Source organism: Tamandua tetradactyla, chromosome 17, assembly GCF_023851605.1.
Source record: "Tamandua tetradactyla isolate mTamTet1 chromosome 17, mTamTet1.pri, whole genome shotgun sequence".
Taxonomy (NCBI): domain Eukaryota; kingdom Metazoa; phylum Chordata; class Mammalia; order Pilosa; family Myrmecophagidae; genus Tamandua; species Tamandua tetradactyla.
The window spans coordinates 70,558,742-70,576,802 of record NC_135343.1 but is presented as its reverse complement, the minus strand read 5'-3'; the positions used below and the strand labels follow the sequence as shown (position 1 = coordinate 70,576,802).

Genomic DNA, 18,061 nt, shown 5'->3' with positions numbered 1-18,061 from the left:
CTCATGGCAGGGCACGTTAAGGACCCCCCAGTTCAGGCAATCACCCCGAATTCCACGCTATGTCAAAAACCCGAGTCATGAGATTCAAAAAGTCTCTAGTTTCCGGGCTCAAGTACTGCAAAGGAGACTGAAGCCCCGAGAGCAGAGGCCACTCTACGCCGTGAACCAGGAAAGAAGCTCACACCAATGGGCAGGCAGGAAGGCTGGGAGAGGCCTCCCGGCTGCGTCCTCTGCCTTATGACCTGCTACCCACTTCCTTGGGCCAGACCTCCCCGACTTCAGAATTGGAAGAAATTTCAAGAGATTACCTAGTTCAACCCCTACCCTACATAATATATCTTTTATTATATATACTACATATATATATATATATGTTGTGAATTATGCTTTGAACAGACTTGCTTAAAACACAAGACAAACCAATTCCAAAATTGCTGTCCTTAAAAGGTTTCCAGCAAAGCAGGAGTCCTGATTTTTATGTCAAGTGATTCTTCTACACACAGCCACCAAAACTCAATGTTAAGAACCTTAAATTAGGGGGGTGCAAGGGTAATTCAGCAGTAGAATTCTCGCCTGCCGTGGGGGAGACCCGGGTTCGATTCCCAGCCCATGCACGTCCCCAAAACAAACAAACAAAGCAAAATCAAACAAACACAAATTCAAGAAATGGTACCGCAATAATGGGATACCCACATGGAAAAAGAATGAAATGTGACCCGTTATACAGTATACAAAAACAAAACAAAATTTTAAAAAGCCTTAAATTAGTCAAACCAAAAGATTTAGAAAAAGCACAAGATTTTAAAAAGTATTAGAAATCTGTGGGTCAAATAGAAATCAATAACTAGATTTAACATAGTAAGAGGCATGAGTTCAAAGGGAAAAACTACTGTACATGTTTGTATTCAGTAAATTTTAATTAAGAGCATGCATTCCTAAAAATACATTTTCAAATGAATATAGCTGAGTCTCTCTAATCGATGCAGCTTGGGGGAGGGCAGGCAGGTGTGCCCCCTTCAAGGGCCTCCCACCCCAGGCCCTTTCGCTATATGGGGGAGGGAAGGGCAGTAAGGAGACAGAGCAGAACACTAGGCTACTGGCCTTGACCCTAGCATTCCACGCCCAAAAGAAAGGTCAACCACTCTTCTCCCTCCCCAGGGGGCTCCTGTCTGGACCCAGAGGGCAATCAGTCACCCGGGCCCTCCCCAAGCCAAGTGCTGAGCTGCCTCCTGCCCACACCACACCTCACGAGCACCATGTCACAACAGCTGGTAGGACATGTCCATGCTGACCTAGCAGCCGTCCAGCTGGGTCATAAAGCCACCAGGGTGGACTCAGGGTGGGTGCCAGGTCAGCGCCCATGGGCGGTGCATGCTCTCGTTCTCCGGGAACTGGGCTGAACCCACAGAGGATGCCATCAGGGCTCAGGGCTGCCTCCAGCCAGGGCCCCAGAAGACGGTCACGCCACTGCCAGGTGAGAGAAAAGCATTTCAGGTCACTGCCCTCCCGCTTATCCCAGGGGACCTGCCTTTGAAAAGCTCAATGGCTGTTTCAAAGAACTAAGCATTTGACATAAGTACAAACAACAAAGATTTGTCAACACTTTTTTGATTTGCCCAAACTTGAACAGAGGCCTCTCTCTCTCTCTCTCTCTCTCTCACACACACACACACACACACACACACACACACTCCAAATCCATTTTCAGACCAGCCTGGCATTAAGGACCTTCCTACTCGACTTGGACCTACTTCTTCCCTGGCAGGGCATACAACTGCAACTCCACATTTCCTGTCTGCAGGAACTCCAGGATCTTCAAATTAGGATGAGGTTACCCAGACAGCAAAGAAGTGACCCTGAGTTAACAAGAAGAGAGCGGAGGCCTGAAGTTCTGGCAACACCTGCACACAACGAAGGAAGAAGTCAGAAGGGTTCAAATGCTAATATACAGCAGTTTCTCAACTGTGAGTATGCCCCAGAGTCACCAGGTGAGCTTGTTCAACAGGAAGATTTCCAGACCAACTGATCCAGGAGATGGAGCCTACAGGTCCAAGCAGGGCCTAGGAATCTACATTTACACCCCAGAACCACATTCTGGAAACACCATCCCATCTCTCTCCTCTAGAACACTCCAAAGGTTTGTGCTCTGGTGCCTGCTCTTGCCCCTGAAACTTGCACTCCAGTAGGGAAAGCAGATAATTCTCCAGTACGGATTTCCAAATAACTAACAGACACAACCCCCAAGGAGGTGGGGCGCACAACTTCCCATTCCTTAAGTGTGCGCTGAGCATAGCTATTTCCTTACACAGCGCAGCACAGAAAGGGGGGCGGGGAGGGAACAAGTAGCTTTATACTAGAGAAACCTGGTAAACTCTCCCTCAGCCAGGTGAGAAACCTGGTGGAGCAGGGGCTCCGCCAGGTGAGAAACCTATGGAGCAGGGGCTCCGCCAGGTGAGAAACCTATGGAGCAGGGGCTCCGCCAGGTGAGAAACCTATGGAGCAGGGGCTCCGCCAGGTGACGGAGGTCAGCACCACAAGCGGGGAGTTGCCACGCTAACAGGTACCTACAGGAGGAAGAATGAACTGCACTGCTGAACAATTCTCCCAAAACCCACCGCCTCAGTCTAACAAGGAGAGAAACATCAGACAAATCCCTAATGAGGACATTCTACAAAATACCTGACCATCACTCCTCAAAGCTGTCAAGGCCACCAAAGACAGGGGAAGCCTGAGAAACTGCCACTCGCGGTCAAGAGGCATTTCGGGACACACGAGGACCGAGTATAACGTGGGATCCTGGATGAGCTTGTGCGACAGAGAAAGGTCATTAGGTACAAAGTAGGACAATCTGGAAAAACTGTGGCCTTTAGCTAATAATCACACACTAGTCCATTAGTTGTGACCAATGTAGCATGGAAATGCAAGATGTTAGTAAGAAGTATACAGGAACACTCTATCTTTGGGATTTTCAGAAAAATTGTAAAGTTTATTTTAAAAAAATATGTACCATAATACTATAAATATATATATAGCTATGTACATAAACATAAGATGGATGGTTTTCAGCAGACTTACTGTTCTTTGGAAAAACTGGTAAAAGTATACTCAACAAAAGGAGATAAACATACCAACTGATTAGTTCAACACAGTAGAATGAGATTATTATATATTTGAAACTCAGTGCAATTTTCATTGTTCCTCACAGCCAGTGAAGTTCTATGGCCAACAGAGAACACATCCTGTACACCTGTTGTACATAACTAATACATACACTGCATGATTTTGTTAAAAAAAATAAAACCTTGTTTCCTTGGAGGAGATCCAACGGGGACCTGTTAAACACACATTAAATTCTCTCCTGTGAAGGCTATGAGAGCCAGGAATCAATGTATTTCCACCGATTTTTAAAAGTGCCTCACAAAACTTCTATCTCAAATTACAATCTCATTATTCTCAAACTAAGTTCATTTTGAAACACGAAATATTAATCACACAGTGTATCACAAAATAATTACAGTATATCACAAAAGCCAGTCAAACACTAATCCACGTCATCAAAAGCCAAAGGAAATGTAAAGTGGTTCAGTGTGAAACAGAGGACATATCACTAATTATATTTTTAATTGTTTTGCACGATAGCACTAATTTATTAATTTATTCCAGAGGCCAAACAGGGTTAAGACATAAACACCAAAATTGGTCTACCTTTAGAAAACAGCTCCATAACAATTTCTTATCTGAATGGCCCAGTGATCTGGGTACTAGGTTAAGCAGAAATCAATAATGTGAAACATAGCATTTAAAAAACAGATTTTTTTTCCGGACCATGCACCTCTCCACCCCCCCCCCCCAAAAAAAAAGAACATGACTAATCTAGACAAAGCAGTTAATTGCTTAAATTTTTTCTAGATTAAAATGCAATGGCATGGAGGTGTGGGGGGGTATGTTAATAGTTTTCTGTATGGGTTTTGTATTATTTCTGCAACTGTCCTGTGAGTTTGAAATTACTTCAAAATAAAAAGTTTTTAAAAATTCAATACATTATTTATAAATTAAAAAGGGAATAAGTATGAATATGCTACCTGACGATCAACATTCCATTAAAAGCATCAATGTGGAGCTATAATAATTATTAAGATCTAAATGTCTTAAGCAAATAAATAACATAAGTAGAGTTTATATTGTCTGAAAAAATACGGATTTTTTTCTGACCCAAAACGATCAAGTACTCATCCTGGAAAAAGCATCGGTCTGGCTCAGAGGACCAGAGGACCAGGTACCCATCCGACCGGCTTGCGGAAATGGCTCTCCTTGCCGGCAATTCCATTTTCTCCAACAGCTGATGGGACACTTCAGATTTTGTTAGACCGTAAAGAAATTTTACCACTTCAGTCAGTTCATTTCACTCTACTCTGAAGGAAAAAAAAAAAAATCTCTAATAGGGCACTATCCGGTTAGCCATAAGCGGTCTTACAGAACATTAGAACAAATCCCTTGTTTCAGTGAAGACAAAGCAGAGGTCGAGAGGTTGAAATTCAGCTATGCAACTTCAGCCAAGCAGCAGAGGAAAAGGAGAATTTTTATCTCCACTTCTCATGTGAGTCAAGATTTTTGAAGTTCAAATTTAGACCAGCTATTAATAAAGTGCAGAATGATACTGTTTAAATCGAGCTCCCGCTGTAATTAAAAGTCAAGAAGTCACTATATCAAGGCACATGTTTATTTGAGGGAAGAGGAGATTGTAATATAAAAAGCCATAATAATAAAGTCCAGGGTTCGCAGCTCCAGCTTTGGGGTCACCTCCCCAGGTCAGAAGCGCTGCTGAGAGGGGCTCTTTGTACATCACCTCTTCCTCACTCAGGGACAACCCCCAGAGGACAGTCCCTTTGCCTTCTGACTCACACTTTCTTAGGTCTTCAAAGTCTTCGCCTCCCTCAACCAATGCTGTGAGAATTCGATGATACAAGGATGCAAAATCAACAGAGATATACATTGTTGCACAGCCCACAACTTCAAGTCTGTCCACAGAAGGAGGATTTATTTTTCAGATGGTCTTCTCAACCCACGGGAGGACTAAGGAAATGAAAGGACTGATTATAAAAGTACAAAGTGCTGATTCATTGTTTATTCTAGTCACTGTCAAAGGAGGAAGAGATAACCACAAAACAAGAAAGAAGCGCAAAAGAGCAGGAAACAATATATACAAAGTAGATTAAGATAAAGCCAAGGGGACTTCTGAAGGTCCTTCTAATTTCTAGGCCTATCCTTATTTTACCAAGAGCCTACACAGAAAAAAAAATCAGACACCAACATCATATTTTAGGTCACTTAAGAGGCAGTTTTGCAACCAAGCTAGACACTGGAAGTCTGTGACTAACAGCCAAATTATAATTTTTCTTTTCCTTTTCCTTTTCCCTGAGTAAGGTCTAATTTGTGGTATTTTTGTTCTCTCTCTCCTGAAAAGTTGATTTTAAAACTATACAAAGACGGAAATAAGGCATTTAAAGCCTAACAGACGTGACCAGTTCAAAGACTACCAGGCTGAACCTAGAATCTTAAGCACTTTAATAACAGAATTTTTTTTCTATAGGCAATCACCAATGAACAGGCTTCTGAGCCAAGTAAACACGTCTTTGATTAAACCAAACTCTGAAAATCAATTACTTACTAAAAGTAATTAATAAGGGGAATTTCCCCACCTTACCCTACCCATTATCTCCTCGTGAGGGCCCATTCTAAGGACAATGTGTTTTTACCACATGCCAGCCTGATATCAAAATGTTGCCTGCAAAGCCAGCATTTCCTATTTATACAGTCCGAACGTGCTGAGTCAGAAAATACAAAAGCAATGTTTGCCATCTTTACCAATAACATCATACAGGTAAAGAAAAACCATGGTTATCAACTACATTAAAGTTTCTCCTTTATATATTTAACTGCAAAGATGTATAAATAGTGCTTAGATCTCCAAGTAGGTAATAAATACATATGATTTCCATTATGTTTATGAAAACTGTAGGAAAAAAAACTGATCAAAAGGGCAACTGTGTGAAATACATGCCATTAATTAAAAGGTTTAAACAAAGCTGAGCAGCATTCACGCTTCTCAAGGTGCTGACATCTGGGTGGGGTAGTTCTTCATGGTGCGAAGCTGTCCCTTGCCTTGTAGGATATTCATCAACAATCCTGGTCTCCAGCCACTGGGAGCCAGAAGCAATCCTTTAGGATAATCAAAAACATCACCTGACATTGCCAAATGTCCACAAGGGCAAAACTGCCCGGGATGAAAAGCATTCCTTTATAAACAGGGATGGAGGTTCAAGTCTCAATTAGGTTCTTAAAAATACTGACCTTTAAAAAGGTATTTGTATAAGCACACAAACAAATTGCTTCCATTTCCTGATCCAAATTCAACAGCCAATAAGATCCAAAAATGGAATGCCATACATATTGATGGGCAGTACGTAGGAAACATATTTTCTTCCTTAGACATAAAAACCCTCACCCATCTGAGCCATTCATGAAGGGAATCTACTTCTCATGGAATGTGGGGTCAGCTTCACCCACCAAGGCTGAGACAGGTTAAATTCTGTGGCACAATCAAATTAAGAGGCAACATGTTAACACTCAAGTCTTCTTCATCTATAAGTGATCCATCAAACTGGGCTAAAGTTCCAGCCAGGCAAGTTACAAAATGAAAATGAAGACAGCGAAGGTCTGACATCCCCCTGTTCTTAGACAACAATATCACAGTTCTTTATAGGGGCCACTGGGTCTTGTCTACCGAACCATATAAAACAGACCCAGTCAGGACACTATGAAAAGGGAACTGAAGCAAGACAGATAACTTAATAAAGTCAGAAGACTCTTCTAAGTCCCAGCTAGGGGAGCTCCTAAAAGGCAGTAACTAAAATAGGTTAAGGAAAAACCATCTGCGTGCAGGTCACGAAGACAGAGGGAAAACAGAAAGATAAATGGTCAGAGCAGAGGGCAGTATAAGGGCATAAGTCACATAACACATGTGAAAAATAAAGGGGAGACCCAAAAGACTGGAAAGGAAATTCAGTGTTTATACCTATCTTACCAGATTCTGATTTTAAATTCGTTTCTGAAAAAAGCAGTCTGACACTATTCGCCCATATCAAATTTCCTGGACCTGGCTCTAACTCCCTGAATCCCTTGCTGTTTCTTGGTCTCTTAAAAAATACGCATGCAGCTTCGCAGTTTTTATGTCAGTGTCCCTAGGCTGGCTTCAATCATCAGAGCAGTAAGAAAGAGCGCTGCTTATCCTCAATTCAGACTTCTCTCCCTCTCCCTCTCTCTCTCTCCCCCTCTCTCTCTCCCTCTCACACACGCACTGAAACAAGGGATGCATGCTTTTACAGTGATTGTCCTCAAAATGAACACAGCTGGTGAGAGAGAGGGAGCAAATGCTGGTCTGTAGCCAGGCTCGTAAGTGACACAATTAAAATATTGGTTGACTTGTAGGCATCCTTAAAACACTCAACCAAAATTCATAAGATATTAAACTTAAGCGCAACCTTAAAGGAAAATCGATACGGGCATTGATGGACTTTGTCCTATAATATGGCCACTGGCACCTTTCTAAGCACTGAGCTGTGATCTTACCACCTTCCCACTTACTCCTTCTGTGCTAGCTGGCCACCCCACGGCTGTCAGGAGAATTATTAAGCTTGTTTAAGGCAGTAAATCTTTGCTGCTAGTCATCCTGGCACACGCTAGAGTAGAGCCAGCTATGTGAGAAGTTGCCTGACTACAAGCGTAAGCCTGTCAATTCCAAGAATCTGCCCAAATTGGACCCTATCTGAAGCCATCATTTGCCGAGTCTCGGTATAAACAAGATCCTCCCCGAGGAACAGCAGCATCTTAACCGCATCTCCCTGCATCTCACTTCCACCTGTTGTGGGCGACTCGGCCCAAAGCTTCAACAACCACGGGGTCCTCCAAGCAGGCAGGAGCAGTTTTGGGGTGGTCTGGCATGGGATCCATCAATGTCAAGTTTCCCCAGGAACCTTTTAGCCCCAGCTTGACAAGACCCGATGGAGACTTGACATGGCCTCTGCCCTGTCTTGAGAAACTTCATTTCAAAACCATCTTGGGACTCCTCTTCACAGACGTCATGAATCCCACATCTGCCATTTAGTAGCTATATCACCTTCACCAAGGTGACCTGCTGTGCCTCAGTTTCCTTATCTATAAAGACAGAAATAGAAAGCATCACACTCAATTTCTGCTGAGGATTCAAGGAGTCAGATGCGAAAAGTGCTTAGAATAATGATTACATTTTGTGACACGTGTGTGCTGGAGGAGAAACCAATGGTCCCTAAAGAAAATAATATGCAATGTAGCCTCTGTATTTATGGGTTAAGCACTCAACATACATCAGAAATATGTTAAATACTCATACCAAAAACATCTAATTTTATATTGGCAATGTAACTGCTATAATTAAAAATATGTTTAAAAATATTTGTAACCTGTGCAAGGTAACCAAGTCTGATTTCAGAATTCAAACAGTACATAAACGACTACATTATCCTTTATATCTATATAGTTATACCTTTGCCCCTTAAGAATCTCCAAGATATTTTCTAAACTGTTTCCACTATCGCTTTTTAGCTATTTCAACTTTGATACACAATGAACCATAAATAATGAAAATCACAGAGACCTGGACTCCCAAGGTCCAGCAAATCTAAGCATCCCTGAGCCTCCCCGCGGTTGTCACACACTGGAAATGCGGCCAGACAGAATTCAGAGATGCCGTAAATGGGAAACACACACCCCTTTTCAATGCCTTCATACAGATGGAAGAATGTAAGACAGGTCATCGATACTTTTTATATTTATCACACATCAAAAGAATATTTTAGAAATGATGGATAAAAGTAAATTATGAAAATTAATTTCACTTGTTTCTTTTTACTGCTTTAGTGTGGCTGCAAGGGCATTTAAGATGACATCAGTGGCCTACATTACACTGCTATGGCCAATACTGTTCATGTCAAGTGGCATTTACAGGGACACACTCAACATTAAAACACACACACACCCGTTTCTGTACTCAGTCTTTCCTCGCAGAAGCAGGGGCCAGGCACAATTTCGGGGGTGCCAAGTCAGAGGGTCAGTTCCAGATGCTGTTATTCCAAGGGATAAGCCTGAGTCAGCACCCATGTCCTTAGTCTTCAAAAGCAAACTGTTGATAAACTTTGGTATTTTAGCATCATAAATAGCAAACTGTGGCTCAGTGTGTGGCCGTGGGGTGATTATAGTGGCTTAGGGTGTTGTGGTGGGGGTGGGGGGTACACTTAGGCTGGAGAAGCCAGAGAGGGGAGCCAGTCATGCAGACCCACTCACGTCGGATTGGGGCTCTGTACACATATCAGAGGGCGATGGTGAGCCAAAAGGGCGGGCAGTGCCCTGCCTTGAAAAGGTAGGATACAGTGAGCAGGACAGGCTGGTTAAGAGTGGTTAGAAAGCTACTTCAACAGTTCAAGTTAAAGGGGAAAACAGAGTAGAGCAGGGCTCAGAGATCAGACTGTTTTGGAGGCTGACATGATTGGGTTTGATAACTGGATTTGAGAGGTGAAGGAGAATTCAAGGATGACCAGGTGGGTGGAAGGTAGGGAGAGTAACGGAGAAGGAAGGCAGATCAGTTGGGTGATGGTACCTACAGTTTGGGACATTCAGAGTTTAAGGTACAAAAAGTCACTCGGAGGGGGCGGGGTGCAAGGGTAGTTTGGTGGTAGAATTCTCACCTGCCATGCAGGAGACCGGGGTTCAATTCCCGGCACCACGCACTTCCTGACAAAACCAAACAGGCAAGCAAACAAACCAACAAAAAAACCAAAGAAACCAAACCTTCAACAAATGATGCTGCAATAATAGGATATTCACATGGAAAAAGAATGAAATGTGACTCCTGCCATACAGCATACAAAAAAAAAAGTCACTCAGAAGTTGGTTAATTCTTACGAACCAATGAACAAAGGAACAAAGAAAGAACAACTCACAAGTCAGGCAGGTTTGGGGCTGGAGCAAGGTCAGCCATGGAGAGGCGTTTCAACCACCTTACATAATCATTCCGGACAACTTAAGTTAGTGCAGGTCAGAGACACGAAGCACTCAGGGTGTGCCTTACCCGCACACCATCACACACATGGCACTGAAACAGCACTCCCAGGTGTGGCAACCACTGCCCAGGAGCAGCCGCGTGTGGCCACCTTTTTACCAGGGGCTGCCACCTGCCCGGTCCTCTCACTCTGCTCCATTCATCCAGATGCTAGGAAACATTTCTGCTTCCTTACAAAATCCAGCACTTCCCATATCTCTAATACCATATCCTGGCCCTGATCAAATAAACTTGCTTACAACTAAACCTGCACTTGCTCAGGGGAAGCATTCGAACATGGGATTAAGTCAAGATTTTTTTTTCTCTGTCTTTAATCATTCTACTTAAAAACTGAGCATCCTTTGGAAGCCCACAGCCACGGCTTCTTACCACTTATGGGGCTCTATGAGTAGTGGGGAGCTGGTACTTCTGCCTGCTCTGGAACCATCCCTGGCTGCTGGCTTCCAGATCTGGGTGACGGAAGCAATGGGCCTTCCTAAAATAATCAGCATTGTTTGGAACACACAGTTACACACTCAGCAGGAATAAGCACTCCTCATCTTGAGAAGGATTTCCAGGATAACACTGGCTCTTAGCAATGAAAGAGGGTTACAAGTCCAACGACACTGTCTCTGTCCATCTCCCAGGAACCAGCTCGTTTTGAGGGTCGATCTACATGTAGCTGTGTTCCCACCTACGTGTGTGTACATCACGGTGAAGGCATAAATCCGAGATCTACCAAATTCACCTCCCCCTACGGCCTCATAAAAACTACTGTACTGAGGCCCATGCCGGCACCATGTATTTACTGCCCACTCAGCAGTGGAACAGGGCACCGGGTTCAAGCTATGTCATCTCTGGCACTGACCCTAAGCCCCAGTCTCCACATATACATAACGGCTGGGGCCAATTTTGTCAAGTTATTTTGAATATTAAATGTGTTAGTTTGTGAAATGTACTTTGTAGATGAAACATCTTTCATACAAGCATCGTTTCTATTACTCCTATTTGATCATTGCATCTTAAATAATCAGTAACAATTGACCAGCAAAAGCAGCCCACTTTCCAGAATTGTCTCAAAAAAGGAAATTACAATATTTAAATTATGGGTATACAGAAAGTTAAAAAGAAAACTTTTAAAAGGCAAATGGCAGAAAGAAATAGGGTAATACTAAATGCCTACCTTACCAGCTCTGGATAACAAATGCTTTGCCCAAAGCTTTCCACCTCAGGCTGACATGGAAAGACAGGTTCATCTACCGGAAAGTAAAACATTCACCCAGCCCAGTAGGTGGTTATGCAGGTAGGAGTTGTATGTGTGTGTATGTGCGTGTTTGTGTGTGTTTGGTTTTTTTTAGTTTTAAGTTTAGCTTCAGGACTACAAATGGGTCATTTGACAGAGAATTTACCGAATAGAGGCTACCAGACCAAACTATCTCCTTGTCTCCACATCCTCTGACAAAGCCCGCCCCAGGGTCGCCCAGGTTATACACAGAACACAAAGAGCCCACAGAGCCCTCATCGCTGAGATCTCGGTGGAAACTGAGCCGCAGTAACTCAAAGGCTCAGAACTCAATATTCAGGTATTCAATAAATATTTGTTAAGCGTCTACTGGGGAGAAGGTAAATGAGGAAACCAAAAGCTAAACTAACTGAAGAAACCTTTCTACCCTCAAGGAACTTAAACTCCACTCGGGGAAGTATGCACACAGAGCAGACACAAGGCAGAAGGTAACACGTGCCGAATTGGAGGCACCAGGGAAGCATTAGGGAAGTTCAAAGGAAAAGTCCTCCCCTCCACTTGGGAGGGAGAGACATGGCAAGAAGAGGTGACGAAGACCTGGAACTGGGGAGACCTCTGGCATGGATGAGAACCCAAGTCACCAAGTGGGCCAAGAGGGTAATCAGGCTCAGCAACGGAGCGAAGAAGGGAACAAAAGGGCTAGTCAAGGTATGGTAACAACAGTGCAGCTCCATCACCGGGCTGCGGAACACAAGAGTTGGGACAGGCGTGGAACTGGGGGTTTATCATACAACCAACTGCAGTGAATACAATTTCAGGTAGGGAAATAATAGGCCCACAACTACTAAAACAGAGAGAACACTCGAAACAGAAACGAAACCACACAAAAGAACTTTCTCATTGCCCTGATTTCAAGGACTAAGGCTCCCGAGGTAGGGACAAATGTGTGAGTGTGTGAGTGCGTCTTTACTGGGGCAGGGGGCCTTTGGAGGGTGGTATGCTACTAATATTAAATGCATCTTAAGAAACAGTATAAGTACTTTGGGATAAGTTCAAAGTGAAACGTAGGAAAATAAAAAGTAAGTCCAATTTTTAAAATTGTACTACTAAAACTGTCTAAAGAAATTAGGAACTATTTTCACTTTAGCTGAACGTTTCTGATTACCTGTTAAAAGGCTGCCCTGATCACCTTCTGAGTTGCCTTAATTTTACAAAATTTATGCAAATTTTATCTTAGGCCTTTTGAAAAGACACTGTGAAATGCCGACATAAGTCATTTTAGGAAACAGGAACCTTGTGGAACGCCATTTGCAATCCCACTAGATGGGAAAATTAACTTTCTAAGCCTCTGGGTAAGTTGTAGGGAGTTTCCAGTTCATCGGTGAGAAAAGCTGGCTTACTAGTTTTCCCATACATTACCCACCACCCTCCCCTAGAGTTCCAGCAAGCAATCTTGAACTTGTCATTAAGCTTTGTTTTTTAAAGCAAGGGAACCACTTCCACAAGCCCTATTTCCCCTAGCGTACATTGCAAGCAATAAGAAGCATTTGTTGTCCCATACAGCGGGCAGCCCTGGACCAGCCAGGGCAAATTAAGCTAATGTGATACAGTAAAACATCCCAGGTCATTCCAGGCAATATGGGAGTTTTTAGGGTGTTTTAAAGGGTTATTCAGTCTGTGAGCATGCAGGCGTGATTTCTAGGGTATTTAATATGGATGGCCGTTCATTTCTCAAAATACTCAGACACAAGATATACTGTTTCTTGGAAAGCCTCAGTAACCCCTGATGCAAATGACAGAGGTTAGGAATATGGCAGGATCAAGGAATTCCAGGATGAAGAAGATTAAGTATGTAGTAATGTAATGATCAGACCAAAATTTACAAAGCAAATTTTATAAAGCAGGCCAAAATTTATAAAGCAAAACCCAGAGCGTGAAAACTGAGCATAGCAGCTTAAAATGCACCTTAAACAATCTCACCCATTTAAATCTATCAGTTTTCCACAAATGGACAGAGGGGGAACTGCCACGCAATGACACCCTGTATTTCCTGATCAATCCAGGTGAGTGTTTACCTAGCTGCTAAGAAGCCGAGAGCACAGGTGAGGTGTCCAAGGCAAGGAGAGCAGGAAGGCATCTCCAGAAGCTGACAACTGGCTCGCAGGAATGGAATCTCGGCCTCAAGTTGCCCCTAGAAGTCAATGAAGATCGGCCGCTTTCTTCAATCAAAACTACATCTAGCCAGCACTGAAGAAGGAGAAATATCCGGGGAGGATTTCCCCTTCTGGTCACGTCTTCACAAGCAGTATTAACCCTTTCTCAGGAAATCCCTATCACAAACATCTAAAAAACCTATAGCTAGGTGCATCTCTTCCCCGCATGCTCATCGCTGACACTGCCATTAATTTACCTGTTTATCAAGGAACACGTGGTAAGTGAATTAAGGGAGTGTTTGGGGGGCAAAGTTCAGATCTGTTTTGATAAACGAAAGCAGCCCAGGTTCATCTCATTTTCAGTCACTTTTAAGGCTTGAAAAGCACTGCTGACAACTACATCACAAACGGCGGCACCAAACCCCACACACAATCCGTCCTGAGACCACCGCCACTGCGCTGGGACCAGGCAGGGCTCGAGACCTGTGGGTCCTGAGTAAGCCTCGCTGGGCGTCAGTTTCCTTGTGGGTCAATGGAAAGAGCCAGAAGGATTATGTTGCAGGGCAGCAGGGCTGGCTCATCCCATTACTCAGAAGCCAAAGGATGAGAGGCAACGTTGGCTGCATGAGACTTAAACCTGTTGGCAAGATAAACAAAGCCCAATAAAGGGGAAACCGCCAAAATTAATTGCCCGAAGTGGCGGAGGCAGACTCCACACACATTACTGCTTTGTCCCCGGAGTTGTTAAAACGCCTGTTTTAATTCCGACGTCTGATGGTCACCTGCCAGTGACCCCAGGATCCCACGCAGACCTTTCCAAGGCGATCTTTACCCTCTACGCTGTGCAAACTAAACCGCTCCACACAACAACACGCCAACCGCGCGTGCAGGGGAGGGTGGAGGCAGTGCCTTAAAAGTCACACAGCCAATTCTTCCAGAACCATTTCGGAGTTTCATCGCCCTGAATAAACCGAGGGAGCGAAGCTATTGTGGGAAACTTTGGCTCAGGTGGCTGCAACAGAGTCATGTGAATCTGGGACAGGACACGGAGGCTGGGAGCCGGCACCCAAGCGCCCTTCGCGGAGGCGAGGACCTCCCTGATGCGGCGTGACAGCAGCTTTGAGGGGCGATTCATAAACAGTTCCAATAAAGCCTGTAAGTTCCCGGGCAAAGCGCGGCCTCGCACGGCCTCGGCGCCGGGCCCCGAGATCTGGGCTATTAACTCGCGCGGAGGACACGCGCCGCCCGGCAGCCGCGACCACCCCCCCCATCCTGGCTCCCGGGCTGACCCGCGGGGAGGAGGACTCGCTCCCACGCCGAAGCCCGGGCTCCGTCCCCGCGGCCGGCTCAGGAGCCGGCACCCTCTGCTCACCCGGGGCTTGCCCGGCTCCCCGGGACCCGCTGCCCGGGGCACTTAGCCCCGTCCCCGACGCCTCGGCCGGCCGCGCCCCCGCCCAGACCCTCCGCGGGGCGGCCCCGGTCCCCCAGGGGGTCGGGGCAGGGGGCCGGGCCGGGGAAGGCGGGCAGGAGGGTGCGGAGTTGGAAAGTGCCGAGCCCAGCCCAGCCCGCCCGCGGCCGAGCCGAGGGGGACCCGGTGGGCAGCAGCCAGGCGCCCGGTCCCCCCGAGCCCCAGCCCCAGCGCGGCCCCGCCCCGCCAGCCCCCGCCGCGCTCCCAACTCCGCCGAATAGCCACAAGTTTGCGGCGGCCGCGGCGCCCCCCGCGCCCCCCGCGCCCCGGGCCCGTCCCAGGCGCGCTTACCTCCGGCGGGGGCCGAGCGTGAGGGAGACGCCGGCGCGCGGGGGTCCCGGCGGCGGCCGCGCTCCCCGGCCCGGGCGGCGCCGCTCTTTGTCTGCGCCGCTCCCCTCCTCCCGCCGCCCGCGGCCGCTCGCCCGCTCCCGCGGCGGGGCCGACCGCGCCCGGGGCCCGGGGCCGCCGCTCAGCCTTCGCCGCCGCCGCCGCCTCGGCCCCGCCGCGCCCAGGCCCGGCCGCCCCTCTCTCCGGCCGCTCCGCCGCCCCGCTGGCCGCCGCGGCTCCCGGCGCCACCACCCCGGCGGCGGCGGCCCCTCCCCCGGCGCCCAGCCCCCTCCCCCGCTCCGCTTCCTCCTCCCCGGCCCGCCCCTCGCCGCCGCCTCCCGCCGCTCCTCCCCCGGCCGCGCCGTGACGCCGCCGCAGGCCCCGGGCGCGCGGGGCGGAGGCGGCCGAGACCCACCTGGGGGCGCCGGGCCTCGCCCCAGGCTGGGGCTCCCGGGCCCGGCGGGCGGCGCTGCGCGAGGTGCGCGGCCGGGGATCGGGGGGGGCGGGGAGGGAACTGTCAGCCTGGGCGGCCCGCGCGGGTGCTCGGCGACAGCTGGCCGCCGGTGCGGAGGGGGGACGCGTCCCTGCCGCGGGAGAGGGCTCGCCCGGGGGGCGAGGCGGGTGGGAACTGGGGAGTGAAAATAAGGGCAGTGGCTGCCAGCGCCGAGGGCCCGGAGGGGGGTCGCGCCCGTCCCTGCTCTGTTTGATTTTATCGTGACGCTCTCGCCGTTTGGCCCCCGTCCCCTTCCCGAAAACATTCCCACGGCACTCGCAGGAAGGCAGGCCTGTTGTCCATCAGGAAAGTGACTTTAAAATGTCACTTCCTCCTTGTAATTGCTCTTGGGTATTTTTATATCTTTGCCTTACATCTATTTACTTTCCCAACCAGACAAGTTTTTTTTTTTTTTTTTTTGGTTTTTGTTTTTTGTTTTTTTCTTTTTGCTCCCGCGTCCCTGCTGGGGGCACTTCCTGAGGGCAGGAGAGGAAACCCACCCTCCGCGGCCACCCCTGCACCTTCGCCTGCTCGAGCGGGTAGCAGAATCCGGGGAGTTGCTGCGTGAACGTGGGCGCCGGGAGGAGTTTTCACGCGTGGGGGGACCGGTTCCCCAGCCCAGCTGCGAGTTGGGCCTCACCTCTCTAAACAAACGTGGAAGATGAAATCCCACAAGGAAAGGGAAAGGATGACACATGCACCAGATGCCTGTTCTCCCACCTCCTTCCCATATGGATTCCCAAAGGGAAACCCTAATATTCAAATGATTCTGATATCCTAGCGGGATAGCCTGCAGCCATGTTAGAGAGTGACCCTGAGGCTCCTGGCTTCTCCATGACTATCAAGGCAGCAATAATTTATTCCAGGAGACCAGGCAGTATTATTTGACTCCCTCATCCCCTGTCTTGTCCTGGCAAGAAAGTCCCCAAGGATGGATAACTAGAGTCTGTATACTTTGAAGTCAGACAACTGAATGTCTCTTAATTTTTCTAAGCCTCAGTTTCTTCCTGAAGTGAGGAGATATGTTTACCTGCATCCTTTGCGATGTTGGGGCACACCTCATTAGCAACGTCTGGTAGCAGGGTGGACCACGTCGATTGGGAGATGAGAGAAGGGAAACATTCTGTTTTCATAACCTTGGAAGGTAGCCCCTCAGTCCATCCTTTCCTGAAAACTTTGCTTTACTAACAACTTGCTTTACAAAATGGAAAGCAGAAATCTACTCAGTGGTCTGCCCCAGTTTTAAATTAGTTTACTTGAAATAGGTTTAACAGTGTTGACCCAGTTTTTAGCTTGTTAGCTTGGTAAACTTTCACTGAATCATGTATCTTTGAACATCATCCAAAGCCTCCTTTTCCTCCCCAGACTCTGGCTCAAGGCACCCGGGACATTATCTACAAACCCAGCAGCCTGTAGGTCTTTATCCAAGGTTGTTTTCCAAGCAGGTGGCCTTTCTGCTATTTCATGAAACTCAGCCATCTTTTCATTCATCTAACACGTCTGATTCCCATTCTCTTACATTCCTCTGTATCCTTGTTGGGTGTTTTGTCTTCCCAGCTTCTGACGGTGGCCATATTCCCGACACAGATTTTGGCTTTATGTTCTTATTCTGTCAGGTGCCTTTTTTCCAGAGAGCTAATCATTTTGTGAATGCTTCTGGTCTGGATTTGCCAGGACTAGCTCCCAGATCTGTAGCCCTAGAGAGACCCTTAGCCCTGACCTCGCCTTTACGCCCGTCTCTGGTTTCACCTGCTCATGAGACCCTCCCTGTGGCCAGCAACTCACCTCCTCGAGATCATCCAGGATGAACTTGGCCTCCTTGCCACACCAATCCTTTCTTCCACCACCTTCTCTCGGCCCCCAGGGTAGAAACCTGTCCTTCCTCTAGTTCTGCTCTACCTGCAGAAAGTGAGGGGATTGCCGAGATCACGTGAAGATCCCTTGCCATCTCCACTCCCATGACTCTGAGTCATGTTGATTCTTAAGCATCACTTTGGCCACACCTTTCTACTTTCAATGCTACCGTCCTAATTTTGGAATTATTGATAAGCAAAATGTTCATGTATTGAATATTTTACATTTGTCGTCTTTAATTCAAACACAAAATTGTCTTCCCCATTTTACAGACAAGAAAAATGAAACAGCAAGCCACAGAACTGGAATCAGAACCTGCACATACTGGACTCCAAAACCTGGTGCCACATTCTCAGGTTCTAGGTAGACCCATCTTTTGGGGGGTTTCCAT

At 47.1% G+C, this 18,061-nt stretch overlaps 1 protein-coding gene across 4 annotated transcripts in view; it reads right to left on the bottom strand.

Moving 5' to 3' along the window:
• The window catches only part of NCK2 (NCK adaptor protein 2), a 142,134-nt gene extending 124,434 nt beyond the window's left edge, over positions 1–17,700 (bottom strand). The window contains exon 1 of one of the 4 annotated variants that reach the window (XM_077134930.1): positions 17,602–17,700. The gene's annotated coding sequence lies outside the window, so the exon portion shown is untranslated. Of the gene's footprint in view, positions 1–4,212; positions 14,742–15,287; positions 15,359–15,738; positions 15,790–17,601 lie in introns of those variants that run through there. The other 3 variants (XM_077134929.1, XM_077134927.1, XM_077134928.1) reach the window with 3 other exon arrangements.
• Positions 17,701–18,061: the final 361 nt, after the last annotated feature.